The 21,022-nt window shown below is 42.4% G+C and overlaps 1 long non-coding RNA gene across 1 annotated transcript; it reads left to right on the top strand.

Annotated features, from left to right (window-relative positions):
• Positions 1–1,419: 1,419 nt before the first annotated feature.
• Positions 1,420–10,657, top strand: LOC114024028. Its single transcript, XR_003566862.1, has 3 exons — positions 1,420–1,457; positions 2,938–3,380; positions 10,623–10,657. It is a non-coding gene; the product is annotated as an uncharacterized LOC114024028 (long non-coding RNA).
• The last annotated feature ends 10,365 nt before the right edge of the window (positions 10,658–21,022 follow it).

Here is a 21,022-nt window from a genome sequence, read left to right as displayed (position 1 = left end):
GAGAATTTTATATTTGATCCTAGAGGCAAAGGGAAGCAAATGGAGTTGATTGAATGGATAAGGGTGCATGGTCAGACTTAGACTTTAGGAAGATCACTTTGAAAACTGAGTGGAGGGTAGCTTATAGTGGGGAGAGAGTTGGAGACCAACCAACATCTAGGTGTGAGATGATAAGGGCCTTTATGAGAGTGGTGGCAATGTAGAAGGAGAGAAAGGTGCATAGATGAGGTATGTTGAGAAGGTGGAAACAGCAGGACTTGGCAATTGATTGAATATGGGAGGACTAGAGAGAGTAAGGAGTCAAAGGATAATGCCTAGGTTGTGAGCCTGGGTGACTGGCCACAGTATTTGGGAAGTTAGGAAGAGGGGAGGGTATGGGAAGAAAGACACTGAGTTCAGATTTGGACATGAGGAGCTTAACATGTTCTACAGAACATCTAGTTCAAGTTGTCTGAAAAGCATTTGGAGATGTAAAATTGGAGGTCAGTGGAGAGATTAGAGGTGGATAAGTAGATGTGAGAATCGTCAGCACAGAGATAATTGAATTCATGAGAGCTGATGAGACCGTGAAGTGAAATAGTACAGAAGGAGAAAAGCACCAGGGCAGAACCAGGTGGGACCTGGTTGAAGATTTAGGGGAGACTGAGAAGGAGCCATCAGATAGGCAGGAGGAAAACCAGGAGAGAGTAGTTCCAAAAACCTAGAGAGAAGGTTGTCCTTATCAAGGACAAGAGGGTGGTCAACAGTGTCAAAGGTCAAGAGAGAAGCAGATTGAAAAAAAAGGCTATTGGATCTGGCTATCCAGAGATCATTGATAACTTCCGAGAGGACAGTTTTAGTTGAATGATGAGGTTGGATGCCAGACTGCAGGGTGAAGAAGAGAGTGAGAGGAAAGGAAGTAGAGACATACCTTGTAGACAGCCTACTCAAAGAGTTTAGCTACTAAAAGGAGAAGATGGAGAGAATGACAGCCAGTGGGGAGGGATGGATCTATGGCCTTGTTTGGAGGTAGTAGGGAAGCCGCCAATAGACAAATGAGGAAACTGAGGCTGGAGGTCCCAGGGTTAACACAGCTAGTAGATGTCTGAGGTAGGATTCAAACACAGGTCTTGTGGACTCTTAGTCCATGACTCTCTCCACTGTGCCACCTAGTTGCCATGAACTGTTCTAATACCTTTCTCCGGCTATTCCAGGTTGGACTTATTGCAGCTGCACCTCATTTGATATAATAGGTATTGTTTCTAAAAGATTGCATCTAAATTACAATTACTGTTAATAATAGTAATGAAAATAATTCTTATTTTTGCATTGTTGTCTTTCAGTTGTGTCAGATTCTTCGTGACCCCATTTGGGGTTCTCTTGGCAGAGTGTTTTGTCATTTCCTGCTCCAGCTCATTTTCCAGATGAGGAAACTGAGGCAAATTGGGTTAAGTGACCTGCCCAGGACCACACAGCTAGTAAGTGTCTGAGGCCAGATTTGAATAGCATTTAAAGTTAAGTGTTTTCCTCCCAACCCAGGGGTGGGGAACCTGCAATCTTATGGCCACATGTGGCCTTCTAAATCCTTATGTGCAGTGTTTTGAATGAATCCAAATTTTGCAGAACACATCAGGCCAGCTTGTTTGAGCTGGCTCCAGCATACCCCTGCTCTCAATAGGGTGTAGTGTGAGATTGTTACCAGCATCCCATCTCTACCTAAACTCCCAGGCAGTTGTCTGAGCTCAAGATACCAGAGTAGGCTTTTTGGACACATGGACACGTACATGAAAGAGGGTGTGAAAACTGCCCAGAAAGCATTCCCAACTCCCAATGCCTGCCCGATTTCTTCTCAGAATGACTTAGGGTTGAAAATTTAAAGAAAATGACCATTCAACATTTCATAAATTTATTAAAATTGTTAGTTTCCCTAACTAGGGTCAGAATTTAAAAGATACAATGTTAAAACTCCTGGTTGCTTCATAACGACAATGAAACTCTGAAGACCTTCCCTTCCCCCTTCCAGGCTTTGGCTGACTTTCAAAGTTGTAAGGACGGAGGGAGTTGGGGAGACAAGGAGGCAGTTGTCTCACCAATAACAAGCTCTTACTGTCTTGGTAAGCAAGTTCTCAGAGGATTCAAGGCCAGAATCCTCTGGCTGGATGCCAACAATTCCTTCTGATGTCTCTGGCATCCAGGTAGCTTCAGTCGACCCCCCCTGGCTGTTCAGGTATTGCCAGCCCCACTCCATCAATACCCAAAAGATAGTAGAGGTTCTCAAGTCCCAAATCCTATTTTACAAGCAGAAGGACACCCTCCCATTTCTGAAGGCAGACTCAATATCCCTATGGTCTCTCTCTGAAGCATGTATACTGTGACTTCCACAAAGCATGTTTCTCTCTTGGTTTTAAGTGTCTCACATAAAAGACAGCCTTGTGACAGTTCTGTTTACATGAATAGTTCGGGGCAATTCACTCCAAGACCCCTCCATTTGCTATTTTTGGCACCTTAAAAGTTCGAGGAAATTATAGGGGAGGACCTAAACTGTTTCAAACGCAAGTTACATAAGAATGAATAATCTCATGGATTAAGGTACTAAAGTAGTTGAAGTCAATAGGATAAAAAAGTCCCAAGACCTGAAAGGTCAGCTTTTGATTGAAGGGAACCATTTAAACAGATTGTGGCCTTCAAGAGATACCATGTCTCCATGACACGGGGGATATTTTATCATTTGAAATGAGAATAGGCATGATAAGATCATGAGATTTCAAACCAGAAGGAATTTTAGAAATCATCTCTTCTTCCCTCCACCTTTTTGTTTTGTTTTGTTTTCAAGTGATTGGGGTTAAGTGACTTGCCTAGGGTCACACAGCTAGTGAGTATCATGTGTCTGAGGCCAGATTTGAACTCAGGTCCTCCACCTAGCTGCCCCTGTTGTGTGTTGTTTTGTTTTTTTAACAGAGCAAGAAACTGGCACCCAGAGCTACCAAGTTACTTAAGACAAGGGCTACCCGCCTGGCCTTTTGATTCCAGGACCTCCAGGACTTTTTCCACCATTGCTACAATCAGAAGTTGGATTGACCTCGCAGTTGCTCTGTGCCTCCAGGTTCTCTTTGTGTGGGATTTGTCACTTCTACAAGCTCCACTCCAGGCAGTTTTCAGTGAAAATGTTGGGGATCCAAAAAAAGGATGTTGGATTCTTGATGCAAGTGCTGAGCTCTTGAAGTCTCTTCCTCCTCAGAATCTGTGATTCTCCAAGTCTCTTCCAAGATGCCTACTGCTTGGTAAGGAAGAAGCAATTGACTGCACAGGGCAGAGACAGGTGGCAGCATCTCCATTGCCAGGACATTCTATCATGTTGGACCGTATAAAAGAAATGGGTTTTAAGCTGTGACAACATACAGGTACTTGCATAATTTACCCCGTGTACTAAGGGCAGCCCTTTGCCATAATGGAGCCCTCCAGGGCAGTTTCAGGTACCCACAGTGAAGAGAGTTCTCATTCATTGAAGGAAAGCTCAGGCATCAGGATCCCGTGATTTGCACCTGGATTCAAGGATTACATCTTGGAGATGTAAACTTAAAAAATGAGATATGGAAGTAAACAGATAGGGACCCCAACAGAAAGGAAAGTAAATCCTAGGGTGTTCCTTAGTTGCTACAGGCAGAGAATCAGACTGGAACAGTCTGATGTTGTGAAGCAGGTGGTCAGATGAACAGAAAAATGCCAAGGGTGTGGCACATGCCAGGCATGCATGCTCAGTGTCCAGACACTACTGAAGACAAAGACCCAGGAGATCCACTCCACACAGAGGAAGCTGGCAGCCCAGAGCCAGAGCCAGGGTGACACCAGCTCCAAGGAGTAGCCAGGCATAGAGAACATGGTAAAAGGAGACGGGATGCAATCCGCTCTTTCCTCACCCTGTCAAACTCTAGACAGGAGAAAGAGAGAGATAGAGAGAGAGAGAGACTGACTGGCTTAATTTTAGCCTGGGGGCTTTGCCCCCTATTTTTCACATTTGGAAGTGTAGGAGATTGTACTAATTTGTGTTTGGACTACTGAGAATGGCTCTTTTTCCCATTTATTTTTCCCTTGGTATTTACATTATTTATATTTTATTTGAATACTTTTCTTTTGGATTTGTAACTCTCACATGGTCTGTGAATAGAGAATGTTACACCAGTGGGAGTTTTGGATATGATTTACGTAATCGATGACCCAAAATACTAGTTGCTGAATTTAGGAAAAAGTAGCAGGGAGTTCTGGAAAGAGTTCTTTCCCTTTGTTCCATCCCACAGAATATTCAGAAAACACTGAAAGGATTTGCAGCAGTCTGTGAGCAATTGTTACAGTTCTCCCTTCCTGGTGACGTATATCTTTATTTCTTTACAATCCTTCAGAGTCACAGCATCACCTGTAGTTTAAACTCTTCTCAGAAGGGAAACTAATTTTGGGTTGCTAGAGTGCACAACCCCTGACATTTCTGATGTGTTCTTTCATCACCCCAAGGACCCCACAAAGGGTGCTAGTCTTCTATTTCTACCCTAAGAGCTTTGGAAGGAAAATGAAGTTGGACTGGCTGGGGGGGCCACCCCCTTCATGCTCTCCAAATAACTCACCTCGGTTAGCGATGGCAAATCTCAGGCCTTTTGCTGACTCATATCATAGTTGAGTCCTTTGCTCCCCCTTTATCTGCAGGGCCATGTGTGTGATCCTATTCTCAAGAGGCTAGAGCTTTTCCTCTCACTCGATGACTGAAATCTGGGGATCCTCTTCTCTCCAAGATGTCCAGGGTATACTGTCCAAGTGCATTCTCTCTATTTTCTCTAGAAGGCAGAATCGCAGAATTTTCAAACTTGAGATTTCTAGGAAGGCAATCTCAAGGCTGGCACTGCCCAGAAACTCCCCCTTCTGTCTCTTGAAGGCAGGCCCTCTGGGAATGAAGATGTTATCTTTTCTTTTTGAAAGGATGCATCCCCAAACAATCCTCCAGAAGACTAGGGTTCTAGAATTCTTACCATTCAGCAACATGGTTCCTCTTTCCATGATTGCCATCTCTTGGGCTAACAGGTTAGGTTATTCCCTTTCCATATCTGGGGCCAGGAACTCAGGATCTAAGAACTGATTTCTCTGATTACAATGTTCCTATTCCCCAAGGCAGTCAACATCAGTCCCTGGAAGGCAGGCTGTGCCCATGCTGGCTTCACTCACTCCATCCTTACTCCTAGTCCTACACAGGTCTGTTCTTAGCTCTGCTAGTCTCCGGTCTCAAAGCCAGAGTTCTCAGGGGGACTCCAGGGGACATCTTGTTACACCTGCATTAATATAGCAATCAATTAATGATTAAATAGGTGTACATCATATTTGATCAATATTTATTTAGGGAGCACCTGTTTATGTGCCCAAGACTGCCCTAGAAACTTCAGGGAATATAATGTGGAAAGATTCCCAATTAACACCTCTAGGTCTGGGCTCTCTTCTGAGTTTCAGTCCCGAATCTTCAACTCACTGCTGAGCAATTGTAATTATGTGTCCTGATATTTCTCAACATCAACACGTCTTTAGCAACTAGCTAAGGGCTTTGCTCATCTTAGGCATTTAACAAGTGTTTGTTGATGTGCATTGAATTCAGAAACAGCATGATGTAATAAAACAGTGGATTTGGAGTCAGAAGACCTGAGTTTAAATCTTGAATTTCCTACTTATAATCTGTTACCTTTGGCAAGTCACCTCATATCTACAAGACTCAGTTCCTTGAATAAAATGAGGGGGGTGGATCAGATAACCTTTAAGTCGTTTTCTCAAAATTAGAATATCCCTTGCTTCCCACCGCCACTTTTTTTTTTTGAGGTGATCAGGGTTAATCGACTTGTCCAGAGTCACATGTCTGAGGTCAGATTTGAACTCAGGTCCGCTTGATTGCAGACCTGGTGCTCTTTCCACTGTACCACCTAACTGCCCCTCTCCTGCCACTTTGAAATTCTTCCTCTACTGCCATCACTCAGCATCTTCTCCTTTAGGGCTCAAGTTATCTGAATTTATCACCTAGTACAGATACTGCCAACCCCAGGATATTCCCTCTCCTTTCTCTGTTAACTCAGCACCTGTCTCGATTTTCTTCTCCACCCCAAATCCAAATCCAAAGAGGACTCCAACACACACATTATTGTTGTTTTTGTTCAGTTGTTTTCAGTCATGTCTGACTCCTGGCGACCCTATTTGGGATTTTCTTGGCAAAGATACTGAAGTGGTTTACCATTTCCTTCTCTAGCTCAAACAGAGTTAAGTGACTTGCCCAGGGTCACACAGCTAGTAAGTGTCTAAGGCCGGATTTGAACTCAAGAAGACAAGTTGTCCTGACTCCAGGCCTAATATTCCATTCACTGTTCCACCTACCTGACCCTAACATTCCCTCAAATACTCTAACTTTCTCTTTCCTCAATCTGCCAAATTCCCATGACTTACTCCTCCATTCCATCTCAGCTATAGACAGGGACATGTCTTTGATTACCATTTACCTACAAGCAATACCACCCTTAGACCAAGTAAACAGGGCCCCAGGACCATCCTCTTCCCCTTAGAAGGCCCTGCTTATAATAAAACAATATTAAGATAAAAAGGAAATATGCAGAATAAAATAAAATTTTGAACGACCTGTATAACCAAGTGAATATTACCTTATTTGTATGGGATATGTTGCATGGGATATGGGAACATCTAAATACACCTAAGTTAAGCCAGCTCAATTGTCTTGAATCATGTAGTTCAAAGATAGTGGGATATGGCTCAATGGAAGAGCTATTTTGAGCTGAAGCAGCTGGTTGCTACATCCGTGGTTGCTATGTCAGCTCAGCAGTGGCTGGTCTCCACTCCCAATCCTGTCAGGATGAGTGGTTGGGAGTTTAATTAACAGCGACTCCCAACCTCCAGCCCCAAAGTCTCTGCTGTAGGTGTCCGGGGAAGGAGGGAGAGGAAAACCCTGAGATGCCCCAACCCTTAGAGTGGGCTGTACTGGACTTAGGCCACCCCTGTGTTTCCCAGGCTAGATTGGTGAAACTTCTGGGCAAAGGGCCCCATAGGCTAGTGATGAAGTCAATGGGTTTGCTGCCTTGGCATCATTTTTCCTGCAGCCCCCAGAATTCTCTGTGTCCACCAAGGGCTGCCTTGGCTGGTGAGTCATCCCTTGTGCCAGGAAATGGGATTCGAAAAGTCTTTTGGGTGGAGGAGAAAAACAACTGGACCAAAGACATCTTAGTTCTCTCCAACAGCAGCATTGGGTGGAGATGTGTTGGAGTGGCTTGTCAGTTTCATGCTTCTGCCCTGAGCATCTCCTTCCCTCCCAACCCTAAATGTCATGGGATGGAATGGGATGGTGTAAACCATTTTCCTGGAATGTCTGACAAATATTGTTTCAAATAGCCAGGAGGATGGATGGGGGATTTGCCTTTTAACTGTCAGTGGTCGTGTGCTCTGCACAGAATTATAACAAGAGGTCTAGTGGACCACAATAGTAAATCCAAATTTAGACTTTCATCATAACTCTGTACAGTTTAGCAGTTTAAATTATAATACTTCTTATAAAAAGGTTAATGTTGCAAGCAAATTACTCTAAATCTTTATTGATAAATCTGTATGCCTCTCCTGGGCCCATGAATTTTGTAATACATTTTAAAATCAGATTATTTATATAGACAGGCATCCTGCAATAAATGTTTTCCTAGGGGCCCCAAACATACTCCAAGGGTGATCCTGCACACAAATGTTACACTTCCATACTCAAAGACTCCAGTATTCCTCTGTTGAGATAATATTTGTATAAAGCACTTAGCTCAGTGCCTGTTATATAGTAGATGATACATAAAAGCTTGTTACCTTCTCTTCTCCTATGTTGTTTGTAACTTTTTTATTGTTCCATCTATTCCTATGTCTTACTCTTCCTAATCCTATTCATCTTCACTATAACTCTAATCCTTCTACCCTACTGTACTCTCCCATACCTTCACCTCTATTCTAACTACCTACTTCCCAATCTCCACCCAATGGTGAACCAGTTCATTAATCTTCACTCTCACATCCTTTGTTCCATTGTTATTTCTCTAATCACACCTTGCCAAACACCAGCTCTGGATTACATCCACCATCTGCTTCCTTCTTTCCTCCTTGGGAGCTGCTGAATGGAGATAGAAGAAGCCAAGAAACCAGGTAGACTAGGTCTGTTAGAAATTTATGTTATCTAATCTCAGCTGTGCCCTCATTGCAGCAGGGGAATTCCTCCCTAACTAATCCTGTATCCCATTTACCACAATGGCTCTTCCAAAATTCCCTTCTTTTCAGGTTCTTGCCAGCACTCCTTCCCTCTCCCTTGATTCTCTTAGCTGAAGACTGAAAAGATGGAAGCCATTTGCTGAGAGCGCCCTCTTCTCCCCTTTGCCTCACCTCATAGTCTTTTGACACCATCTCCCATTATCTCCTCCTTCACTCTAGTCTCTGATGAAGGCAGGGCTCTTCTCCTTTTCCAACCCCTCTAATATACTCTTGATCCCTTTCCTTCTATCTTTTCCAGGTGATTGTTCCCGCTATCATCCCTACTCTTTCTCCAATCTCTCCTTATCTACTAGTTCCTTCCCTGCTGCCTATAAAACCACCACATCTCTTTGATCCTTAAAAAACTCTCCTCAGGTCCCAGCTATCATCCTATACCTCTCCTCTACTTCTCAGCTAAAAAAACCTTGGAAAAGCCATCTACAATTATTGCCTTAAATCGAATGACCTCTTATCAAGTCTTCCTCGTCACTGACCTCTCTGCAGTATGTTATGCTATTCACCATTTTCTCTTCCTGGATACTATCTCCTCTCTAGGTTTTATGACACTGCTCTGGCTTGGTTCTCTTACCCATCTTACTGCTCCTCAGTCAACATTGTTGGATCTTCATCTATGTCATACCCCCTAACTATGGGTTAGGTTCTGAGAGAAATGATTCATTGAGGACCCCTACTCAAACTCTAATCAATATTAATTCAGTTCATGATTTTATAAGGGGTAATGATTGTTAGTAATTATTTTACCGTATTATCTAGTAATATATATCTAGTCAATCACCTAATAATAGGTATAAGAATAATCTATACTTTGTATAAGTTACATAGGAATACAAACTCTAATAGGAGGGCCCTATAATAGGCCTCAGACTTTAATGTAATGTCTGTTACTTGTTTACCAGCTATGAAGCTCACTTGTGCAACCACAAGAATTCTGACAAAGCTGTCTCTATCTAGTTTTGCTTAAATTCCATGACCAAACCAAGTGTAGGTTGTGGTATGGTACAGAAAGTACCCCCAAATATTTTCTTGGAGCTTTTGTATAACCTGCACCATCTCTTCCTGCCTAACCTAAGGAGAAGCCTATCCATCTTATGACCACCTAGTCACTGGAGATATTCCTTTCTTCACCCAACTCGTGACCCTGCTGACAGATCATTTTTGATTTTTTTAGTTTATGTGTCATGTATCAACCAATGAGCTTCTGTATTTTATCATGCCTCTTCTGAATATTTGAGTATTAAACTCTATAAATGAGGGCATCTCAGATCGTGAGGAAGATCTGAGGTCCATTTCATTAGAGGGGACCATGGACCCTTTAATAAAATGCCATTAGCTCAGATATTTGCCTCAGTCTCTTTTATTGTAGGTTGGACAATTTTAATGCCCACAGTTCCCCCCAAGACCTCTTCTCTTCCCTCAAAACTATCTCATTTGATGATATCATCAGATACCATGAGTTCAATGATCATTTCTATGCAAAAATTAATTACTAGATCTATGGTAAACAGATGTGCATTGGACATTTCCAACTGGATGTTTGGATCCTGTCCAAAGTAGAACTCATTATTTATTTCTCCTAAAACCTATTCCCTTTCCAAATTTTCCCTATCACTGTTGAAGACTCTGTCATGCTTCTAGTCACCCACATTCAAAACTTCAGTGTCACCTTCAACACTTCATTCTCCTTCAGACTTATGCTTTAGGAAGATCCTTTTGTCTGATGGATTGTAGTGGGAGACATTTGGGGCTGGGAAACCCAATCAAAAGGCTATTGAATAGTCCTAGCCTGGTGCTTTATGAGTGGAGAGAAGGGGACCTATACAAGAGTGTTGTGAAAATAAATGCAAGATTTTACAACAGATTGGATATGGGGGATGAGTGCAGGTTAAGTATGACACCAAGGTTTAGAGTCTTGGGTGACTAAGAGGGTGGTAATACCATTGGGCTTGGGAGGAAAGATAATGAGTTCTGTTTTGGACATACGGAGTTTGAGGTGCCATAAGACATCCAGTTCAGCAAGGATACAGCATCCAGTGAATTGGGCACAGCTTCCATGATGGTGCTATAGACAGAAGAACAAGTTAAGCTTGAGAAGCCAACTGATATTGGCTTGAGAGACAGTACCCCTGGACCAATTAAAGCTTAGGGATGATTGCATTACTTTTTAAGGAAAAACTAACTTAGCCTGTTTGGGGTAAATGCTGCTTTTATGGTGGAACAGTGAAAGGAAAGAGAGACGGGCATTCTTATAGTTCCATAGGCACAAAATACCACATGTGGAGTGATCCTTAAAGTTCATGTATACCAACCCTCTCATTTTACAGATGAGGAAACTGAAGTCCAAAGAAGAGAAGTCACTTGTCCAAGTCTGAACAGGTGGTAAATTACCTATAAGTTGATCCTTAATTGTATGGTTTACTTAGGTACTTACTGATTGATTAATGATAGTAGGGTGAATACAGAAGCAAAACAGGAGGAAACTTTCCTTCCCAAATCTTGGGAAGAGCAATTTAAAGAGGTGAGTGAATAGTTTTTTATTTGGAGCCAGCAGGGTTCTCAAATGTTCTTGTCAACTTTCAATAGACCAGAACCACAACGAGTGTGACTGATGGTCAAACCAGACTAGTTTTCTATCTTTGATAGAGGTTATTAAGGTTTGTTTTTACAAATACAGATGTAAGTACAACAAGTATTTATCAATCACATGCTCTGGGCAGGTCCTTGAGTTTGGTTGGGGGAGAGACACAAGGTTTCAGAAATACAAGGTCACTGCTTCAATGGTGCTCACTCTAACACACAAGACAACATGGTAAGTGGATCTGAGAGAGTTACAAAATAAAATACTAAGTAACGCCTGAAGGGCAGGATTATTGTCAACCGGAGGGATTAGGGAGAAGTTGCATGATGTGGTAGATAAATGACTGACCCTGGAATCACAAAGTCCTGGGTTTGAATCCTGCCTATCACTTCTGAACTGTGTGACTATCCAGAAGTCATTTAACTTTTCTAAACCTCAGTTGTTTATTCTTCTATTAAATGAAGACAATAATATCTGAAGTATTTACCTCACAGAGTTGTTGTTGAGGAGCAAGTGTGATAATCTTTGTAAAGTGAGCTGCAAATCAGTAAGAGCTATATAAACGTGAGTTATTATTTCTGGAGATTTGGGAAAGGATAGAAAAGCAGTCCTGCTTACCACCAACCTGTAAAATTGAGGTACATGCTTTTAAATGTCCTCATTTCCTTTATAAAATATTGTGGATCCAAACAAGTAATGTACTTATTGAATTAACATAGGTCCATGAACTTACTCAAATATGTTTTGAAATTATTTGTGCCTTCAGTGTATGCTCCCTCAAATTCCATGAATTTACTACTCGCTGTGCAAAATAGGACCCCTTTTCAATGTGTTCTTAATTTTTCTCTGTTAGGCTTCAAGGAGTAATGAGATATAATGAGATAGACTTTGAGAGGCTTCAGAGCTGTAACTAGGGCAGGGAAACTGAACCTTTGCCATAGGGCACAACTATTATAGAAACAACAGAGCTTAACCCTTAGTGAAAATAATTAGAACAGGAAGCTACCCATTCCCTGCCTTTCTCACCCATGCATCAATGTCCTAGTGATGACACCCCTCCCCGCCTCCAGCTTGGCCCAACCCTGATACCTCCCATGGTGGTAGCCTCTCCAGCAATGACCTTGAGGGGTCTTAGTGTTTTCATATAAAATGCTGCTCCTCAGTCTCTTCCCCTACAGGGCTGTATGTCCTAAGACCAAAAGTTCTACCCCCACCCCTCCAAGTCCCTGTCCTCCAAGAACTTACTTTGTCTTAAAATATTTCAATTCAATTCGATAAACATTCGTTAAGTACCTGCTACGTGCCAGGCACTGTGCTAAGTGTCGAGGATACAAATGAGAAAAAGACACAATCCTTGCCCTCAAGGAGTTTGTAATCTAATGGAGGAAGACAACATACGAAAGTAAGTTAAAAAGGGGGCTGGGGGAGCCACCAATGGATGTAGGGTATGGTGTTCTGCAGACTCCAAGTCAAGCAGAACTGCTGATGGAAAATGGAGTTGCCTGCAAGGTTGTGAATGCCATAAAGGAAGGCTTTGGGAGGAGTTTAATGTTCTGTCCTCTAGCTCATCCATTTATCTTGGATAGATACCACAAATGAACTGTGGATTGGACCCAGAAATGAATAAAGGGAGGTGAGTAAACTGGATTATCACTTTTGGAAAATTGCACCATTCTTTTAATGGCCCTAAGCATCTCCCTGAAACAAAAACCTCTCTTTTCAATACTGAAATTCTTTCATTGCAACTAGAGGGCACAGTAGCAGATAAGAGTGCTGAGTCAGTTCAGACTCAAGTTCAAATTTGACTTCATTTATTAGGTGTGTAACCCTGGGCAAATCACTTCACCTGGTTTGAACTGGAGAAGGAAATGGCAAACCACTCCAGTATCTGTGCCAAAATCCCAAATGGGGTCACAAAGAGTCAGACACGACTGAAAAATGATTGAACGACAAATTTTCCCAATGATGTTGAATGGCTTCAAGTCCTGGAATACCACAGTCTCCAAAAAAAAATAAAAATGCAAGCTGAGGATACCCAAAGAGTAACCAAGGGTGCCTGATGGCACAAATAGGTTATAATACTTTATAAATGAGGAAGTGATCCAGAGAAGTGTTATTCTCAGAGAAAGGTATAAAAAATAAAAGATGGGCCAGTGGTATAGCAAGAACAATGGAAGACTAACGGTCAGCTTTTGTATTTCTCTAGTTTCCACTCAGTGTCAAGAGAACAAGAGGAAAAGCTCTAGGCTGTTTGGGTGGGGAGTCCCTGAAATAGATTTATGGGACATGGGCAAGGGTCACACAAGATAAGAAGGAACGGATGGATTGTGATCTGTGTCATTGAAGGAAGGTAAGACCTCCATAAAGCCATATTAAAGTGGGAAATAGGGTGCCAATTCCTTGAAGGTACCAAGTACCTGACTAGGGATGATATCCCCACATCAGAGACCACATTCCCCCACATTGCTTTGGGGACCAGAGAGATTCATTCATTAGGAGAGCGGTCTCAGGAGAGACGGTGCACATGGGGGCATATCTTAGGAAGGTTTTTTTTTTTTCTTCCTTCTTTTTGGTGAGGCAATCAGGGTTAAGTGACTTGCCCAAGGTCACACAGCTAGTGAGTGTCAAATGTCTGAGGCCAGATCTGAACTCAGGTCCTTTTGACTCCAAGGCTGGAGCTCTATCCACTGCACCACCTCGCGGCCCCTCAAGAAGGTTTTTTAAAAGAACGCTGGAGAAGCTGAGGAGTAGAGTTGGGAAGGAGGGATGGAAGTGGTACCCGGAGTCTGCCGTGTCTACACCCCAGTGATAATGGCAAGGGTGTGACCTGAGGAATACAGATAGTCTGCTCTTCCTGAATCAGACCACACTCAATTCTCTTTTTCCAGATGCTTACCCCCCACCCTGATAGGCTGCCATCCTGAGAGGCTGGAAAGGGCAGAAGGTTGACATCAGGAGAGACGACAGAGAAGCAGGCAGCTTCAGTGCAGCTAGCCCATGAGGAGCAGCACTCTGGACTGGCTTGCCTGGGTGACGAGAGAAGAGGGGGTCCTCTGAATTGTAAACACAGGCTAATCTCTTTAACGGACGAGAATGTGGGTGAAACAGATGTTTTTCCTTCCAGATGGGCAAGAAACAAAGGTTTAATTGGGAATCAACCAGGGTTTCCAGGGCACAAGTGGGAGGACATGGCCGTTTTGTGAACCGGAGCCAAGAATGCCTGCAGCTTTGTTATTTGCCTTATAATATTTTGAGGGAATATTTGTAAATATTATAAAAATGTGTAAATATTGAGTAATGTGAATCTTAAGTAAAGATTGAGTAATATTTTGAGTCAATTATCCCTTCCTGCACAAGTAAGTCATATATAATTAATATTGGCTAGTCGGGGGGAGATTCAGAATGGAAAAAATTATCATTTTGTGACATACATAAAGGTTGAGAGATGTAGTTTTGGGGTAATCAATCATTTTATTATTCATGCTAGTGGATAATTAATAAAAGGGGGTCATTAAAACTCTCAAATGCCAAAGATCTCTCATGGAACCCACTGAATGCTTATATGCCCTTGGAAGAGTGGGTGTTCCTGAGGGTGACAATCAACTCTGATTGGTTAACAATTAATAAGAAGGATGAATGTTATGAGAAGTGGACCTAGATAATGAGGGCCTGGGAATGTGATTCTAATTAAGTAAGATTATTATTGTCTGGGCAATCTAGAAGAAGGATCTATTCCCACCCAAGCCTGAGTAGAACATGATGGGCCAGAATTTATCTTAGATTAAATTCTTTATAAGGTTCTTTATTTGGGTGGCGTCTCCCACTCAGGATTTGGGCAATCTCATCCATCAACAATATCCTTCGGTTCAATGTCCTGAGCAACCTGCAGGTTTCTCAAAAAAAAAAAATCCTGGTCCTAATTCAACAATTACTTACTAAAATAAGAGAGAAATAATCATTTCTCTCAGTTCACAGAAATAATTTGAGTAGATATGTACTCTGACTGGGTAAGAATACCTAGAAGTAATCTACAGAGTTACTTGTAACATGTAACATGATGAGGCTGAATTAGATTATCTCTGAGGTGACTTTCAGCTCTAAAATAAAATGATTCTATGACTTCTAAATAGAAAATATGGAACACTTTCCCCAAATGAGTTGGGAGGCCAGCATGGGGGAAATATGGCTAGGCACCAGTATGTGTGAAAATAGTTCTGGGGAGAAGTCAACAATGCAGTATGACCAGTAAAGAAGCTGTTGTCCTGGAGGTTGGTTCTTGGACTTGCTTGAGGCACATTCAGTTGAGCAGAATATATGGGTGGATGGGAGAGAGTCCACCTCAACTGGGTCTTGTTGCACTAGGAGAAGGGACTATAGAACTGATGACCTCTGAATGCTCAACTCCCAGGAGAAAAGGTAGAGGAGGAAGGTAAGCCCTTAGAGGAGAGACAAGACTCTCTTTGGGATGGGGGAGTGGGGCCTGGAATTGATGAGAGTGAGGGAGGTTGAATGGCATGGCACAGGACCAACATGAGGACAGCGGGTTAGAAAGACTAGGCTCCCTTCGATGTTGACACCCTGGGATAAAGTCCCCCTCAGGCTGGGCCAACTGACCTCTTGGCTAAGAGAGTAGTTCTGAGCTTTCCTCTGCTTTCACTCTCTGGGAAGGGCACTCAGGTAGTTGAATTTCATATATGAAAAAGCTCATGAAACTGTCCACACAATTTGCTAAGAAACCATCTTTCTGTCTGTGCAGGGAACAAATTGCCTGTGATAAAACTGGAGTTAAAAAATGACACCTACGTAGGAACATGCAAATATGTGACCCAGATTTTCCTTTTCCTTGAAAATTCTGAGTGCCAGAAAATGCAGCACCCCTTCTTTAAAGGTGTAGCTCTTACATGAACAAAACCAGAAGCATTCCTTATTCACAAGGAATGAGGTTGTCCGCTGCTGGGACTTAAAAGGGACCTTGAAGAATTAGATGATCCAGCCAATGGCCCTTTTTTATTGGGCATGTTTAACTTACCAGGAAAGACCAGGTGACCTAAATGGAGACACCCAGTGTTTGGAGCACAGAGGAAGAATCTGGGTCAACAAGGGATGAATCCTGTGGTAGCGCCCACACCCTAAATGGGGGTAGTACAGTCAATGCCTCCAAAGAAAGACCACAAAGGGCAGGAAAGGGAAATAGTTAGGAAGGTTACCAGAGATCCTTGGGCACAGTGGTCTTAAGGCCAGGGCAGGAAGTAAGGAATTTACAATTTTCCTTTAAGATGCTTCTCACAGGAGTTGGCGCACCATGACACCAAACACTTGACATCACCGCATGCGTCAGGGCAGCTGAGGGATGCTCAAGAGGAGTGAGGAGGGTTATAGATAGAGAAGGGTGGAGTCTCTTTCAGGCATGTCTGATTGGTTTCCCATATCAGATGGAACAGGGAGACAAACCTCCCTGAACCTCAGTTTCCTCATTTGTAAAATGAGAATAACATCTGTAGTATCTACTTCATAGTGTTGATGGGAGGTTCAAATGAGATAATGCATGTAAAGTGCTCAGCAAATTCTGAAGCATTATGTAACTGTCCGTATTCGTTGCTGTTATCTGTCCCCCTTTTAGGTAAGGCAATAGAATGCTTGGTGAGTACCCTACTGATGGTATCACGGAACTTTTGAAGTCTTGAAAAAGAGAGAAATTTATTTGGGTTAACAAGTATCCTTTCTAAAAATGCTAACACTTTGTTTTGTTTCTTCTTTCTTGTGGTTCCTCCTATTGATTCTAATTCTTCGTTACAACAAGACTAATATGAAAATATGTTTAATAGGAATGTAGGGCCTATATCAGATTGCACACCATCCTGGGGAGGGAGGGAGAGAAAATTTAAAACTCAAAAGCTTATGGAAGTGAATGTTGAAAACTATAAATAAATTAATAAAAAAAATCATCATTTCCAGGAGAGGTTCATAGAGCTACCAGTCATTCCTACACAGAATTGAATATAGGTTCAGACTCACTTTTGTCCTAACAAATATGAACTGAAGGAATGGGAGCTTTGGTGAAGAGGGGGGAGGGGAAAGAGAAAGGAAAAGAAAGGGATGTTTTGGGAGCACAGGGCACTACCAAATACGGAAGTCTAGCGACCTCCCAAAGTGGTATAAGGTATCTTCCAAGGTAGCCAAAAAGCAGCATAAGGACACTGGGTGCCTTGTGGAGAAGGGGTAGAGAGTGCCAGTAGGTAGAAGAGGTCACAGAAAGTGAAGTGAGAGAGGGCCAATGACAAACTTTGTTTCTCCCTCAGTTTTGCAGAAGATTGGCCATGCTTCAACGACAGAATCACATGACAGGATTTTAGAGCTAGATCTCTTAAGTAAGAGGTCAGAAGGTAAGGTCACCTTGCAAAGAGATTTATTTCTTGACCTCCTTAAATTCAGTTTAGATCATGGAGCATCTGGCCCAGAGAATGACAAGAGTAACATTGCATGCACAGAATTGATTGTTCTTGGTAGAACATACCCTCCTTCCATCTTAACCATGGTAAGGATCCAGTTTGGATAACTGGTAATACAAGTCAATGAGTCAACAAGCATTGATTAAGCACTTGTTCTGTGCCAGTGGATGACCTTAGCTGAAGGGCGAACAACAATTGTGCCAGACATAGTCTCCCTAATATTTCCTTGATGCCTCTAATTAAATAGAATAAGAAGCTAGTGCATCTGAAAAACTCATTTATTTCTTGACATCTTTGTTCAGATTATTCTTTAGACTGTGAGCTCCTTGAAGGCACAGAGCTTTGCACATAGCACTTAATAATGGCTCACTGACTCATTGACTAATCTGTCATGTAATGCAGCAAGGCAGCAAAGTAGTCAGTTTTCTGGGGTTAGAGTGAGGAAGACCTGAATTCAAATCTTGCCTCCTTTACAGGCTCTGTGACCCTGGGTGAGCTACTTACTTAATTCATTTAAGCGCCAGTTTTTTCATCTGTAAAATGGGATAATAACAGCATCTGTCTCACAGGTTTATTGTGAGGATTGAATTAGATAACATATGTAAAATGCTATGTAAATGTTAGTTATTATTATTAGCCCTTGTGTCAAAGGCTTCTTCCTGATATGTAGGGCCCAGGTACACTTTTGGGGGTCCTCTCATTAATCTGGCTTCCCCAAGATGGAACCTGGGAACTATAGTGCCTACCACTTCCCCAAGGGTTTCCCCAGCTCCCTTCATTAAGAGTTTAGGCTTACAAGATTTCAAACAAAGAACAGGTTTTATTTGCACAGTGAAAGAACAAAGGACTTGCTGGTGAACTCATAGAGTTCAGAAAGCCCTTTTCCCCTTCCAGTAGGTCTCCTGTCTCCTTATTCCTATGATTCACAGGGCTACTTCCCTAGTTGGGCTTCTGGTGAAAGGCAAGCAGGACTTGAGATCTGATCCTCCACGCTGGTCCTCAGCTACTGTCTGTATCCTGTGATCACAGCCCCATCTCCATTCTGACACTCTGACCCCCTGATGCTGATGGTACACAATCTTTACCGGACCTCTCCTAGGTTCCACTGTCTTTTTTTCAGGGGCTAGTGGGCCCAGGCTTCCTTTTACTCTTGGACATCTTAACAAATATCCTTGGTCATGGGGAGGGGAAGGACTGTGAGGTCTGCTCCCTTACTTGCCAGTGTCTGCCCTGGGAAAGGGCTTGGACCAGGACCATTGACAATCTACACCCCATTCCCCAAAGGAACCTTTCCTAAGTAAAACCTTCTGCAGTCCCTCATATTAGACATCATTTCTTGCTTAGTGCAGCCTAATGTCATACTGGCCTTATTATACATTATTCTCCTTCATGAGCCCTGTGGTCACACCAAACTCGCCTTCTTGCTATCTCTCACCTGACATTCTCTCTCTCCCATCCCTCAGCCTTGTACAGGTTGGACCCAATGTATGGAATGAAGTACTTCTGCCTCTTAGAATCTCTAGTTTCCTTCTATTTATTTTTTTTTAACTAGGTAAAAAGACCATTCTCTGCCTCATTTCTTATTAAGCCTTAATCACTGAATGAGTGTTGCCTGAGTCAAACTAAGACCTGTTAAAGACCTTAGCTTGAAAAGGCCAAGGTCCCCTAATGCTTCCTGGGCCATCTGTAGTCATCCTGATCTATATCTTGCCACTGGACCCAGATGGCTCCGGAGGAGAAAGTGAGGTTGATGACTTTGCACAGCCCTCCCTCACTTAAATCCAATTCACTTGCATGTCATGGCATCACCTCCCTGATGTCATGGTCCTCTTCGAGGAGACAGTGAAGGACAAGCAACAACAATAAACTCATTTCAAATGCCACCTCCCCTGAGGTCTTTCCTAATTCCACCGGTCAGGAATGCCTCCTCTAGTCCAAATTAACTTGCATTTACTTTGTAGTTATTTAAAAATGTACTTATGACAGCTAGGTAGTACAGTGAATAGAGCACCTGGCCTGGAGTCAGGAAGACCTGACTTCAAATCTGGCCTCAGATACTCACTAGCTGTATGACCCTGGGCAAGTCACTTAACCTTATTTGCCCCAGTTTCCTCATCTGTAAAATGAGCCAGGAAATGGCAAGCCACTCTAGTATCTTTGCCAAGAAAGCCCCAAATGGGGTCATGAAGAATCAGAAACAACTGAAGATAACTGACCAAACAACAAAACATATGTACTTGTTTTCTTCCCAGATAGAATGCAAACTCCCCGAGGGCAAGGATTGTTTCACTTTTGTTTTTATCTTATCAGTGCCTTACACATAGTAGCAGCTTAATACAGGCTTGTTGATCTATTCCTACAATATGTCAGTCAAGAGTTTTCAGAGGAGGAATAAGCAAACAGTCTTGGAGTTTTTGGAAGAGGTTGGCTTTTGTTTCTTCTTATTTTATTTCATCTTTCCTTCTGGTTGCCTGGCACTTCTCCATCCCTGCCTTATGGTGTTTACCAGTTTTAGCATCACAACTGAGAGTATTATCAACCCAGTTTCCATTCCAATCCAGTGTTGCTCGTCAGGGTTATTTCTGTAGTTGTCTCAGAGAGCTCAGTTTTTTGTGCCTCTTCACTGCTGTTTTAAATTCAACAACCTTTTATTAAATGCCTTCTTTCTGCAGAGCATGATGCTAGGTGCTAGGAGAAAAAAAAAGAAAAGAAAAGATGGGGTCTCTCCTTGAAAAGGGATCATAGGGTAGCAGGGTGATATTGGAGTCCAAAGACACTCAGGCATGCTTTTGACATGCATAGAATTCATGGGTGATAGGCTGCCTTTGCTGAAGATATGCCCCCTCCTCCTGCTACCTAGCACCACCATCTCACCCTTACCCTCCTCCACCTCTTTTCTGGAACCCTCCATTTTTGGAATAGTCCATCCTAGAAATGTCCTGTGATTGACGTGGTGGGGGTGGAGGAACCACCAACCTCTGACCACTCCCCACCAGTGGCATCAGAAGTGGGAGTCAGATTCACTCCCTTACTCTGCTGGGTTGTACAACTTGCATTATTCCTCTCAAACAGAACTACTGTGTATTTTTATTATTCATTATCATGTATGGTATGTTTCATGGATTATAGAAATGTGAGTTATTTTTATTATCTAAGGTTATATTTTTCATGGGTATGTTTTATAAGAGGTTCCCCAGCATACTGGGTGCATCCCAACATAAGATGGAGAATTTTTAAAATCAGACAGGAAGAAAAGTCATGAATAGGTTATAATATGCACCATTGGGCAGAGTACCCCCATCAGTGAAATGAAAGATCTATGGAATCACTAGTGTGATTAAATTATGGAGACATGATTTTTCTATCAAATGAGAGAATATACATATCAGCATATGTCAAAGTGTATTTTTGTGGGTGTACACATATGTTTAGGAGAATTTCCATGCCAGTATATCTGGGGAAACTGAAAGATGACGTGGCCGGTGTGACAATAGACAGTGACAAAGGGCAGTTAATTCCAGAGCTAGAGGGATTTAATGTGGATGAGATTTGTGTTCACATGATGATTCAAGGAAATCAGCTTAAAAATTCAACATTCGATTCCATAATGAATCTGTATTGCCTTTAGTTTTATAAAGAGTTTTTCTCAGAACTGCTAGGTGGGATGGGCAAAGGAAGTATCACCTTCACTCTTAGA

Source organism: Vombatus ursinus, unplaced genomic scaffold, assembly GCF_900497805.2.
Source record: "Vombatus ursinus unplaced genomic scaffold, bare-nosed wombat genome assembly UNPS02014820.1, whole genome shotgun sequence".
In the NCBI taxonomy this organism is placed as follows: domain Eukaryota; kingdom Metazoa; phylum Chordata; class Mammalia; order Diprotodontia; family Vombatidae; genus Vombatus; species Vombatus ursinus.
Note: the sequence above shows the minus strand (reverse complement) of the source record. Positions and strands in the feature narration are given on the sequence as shown.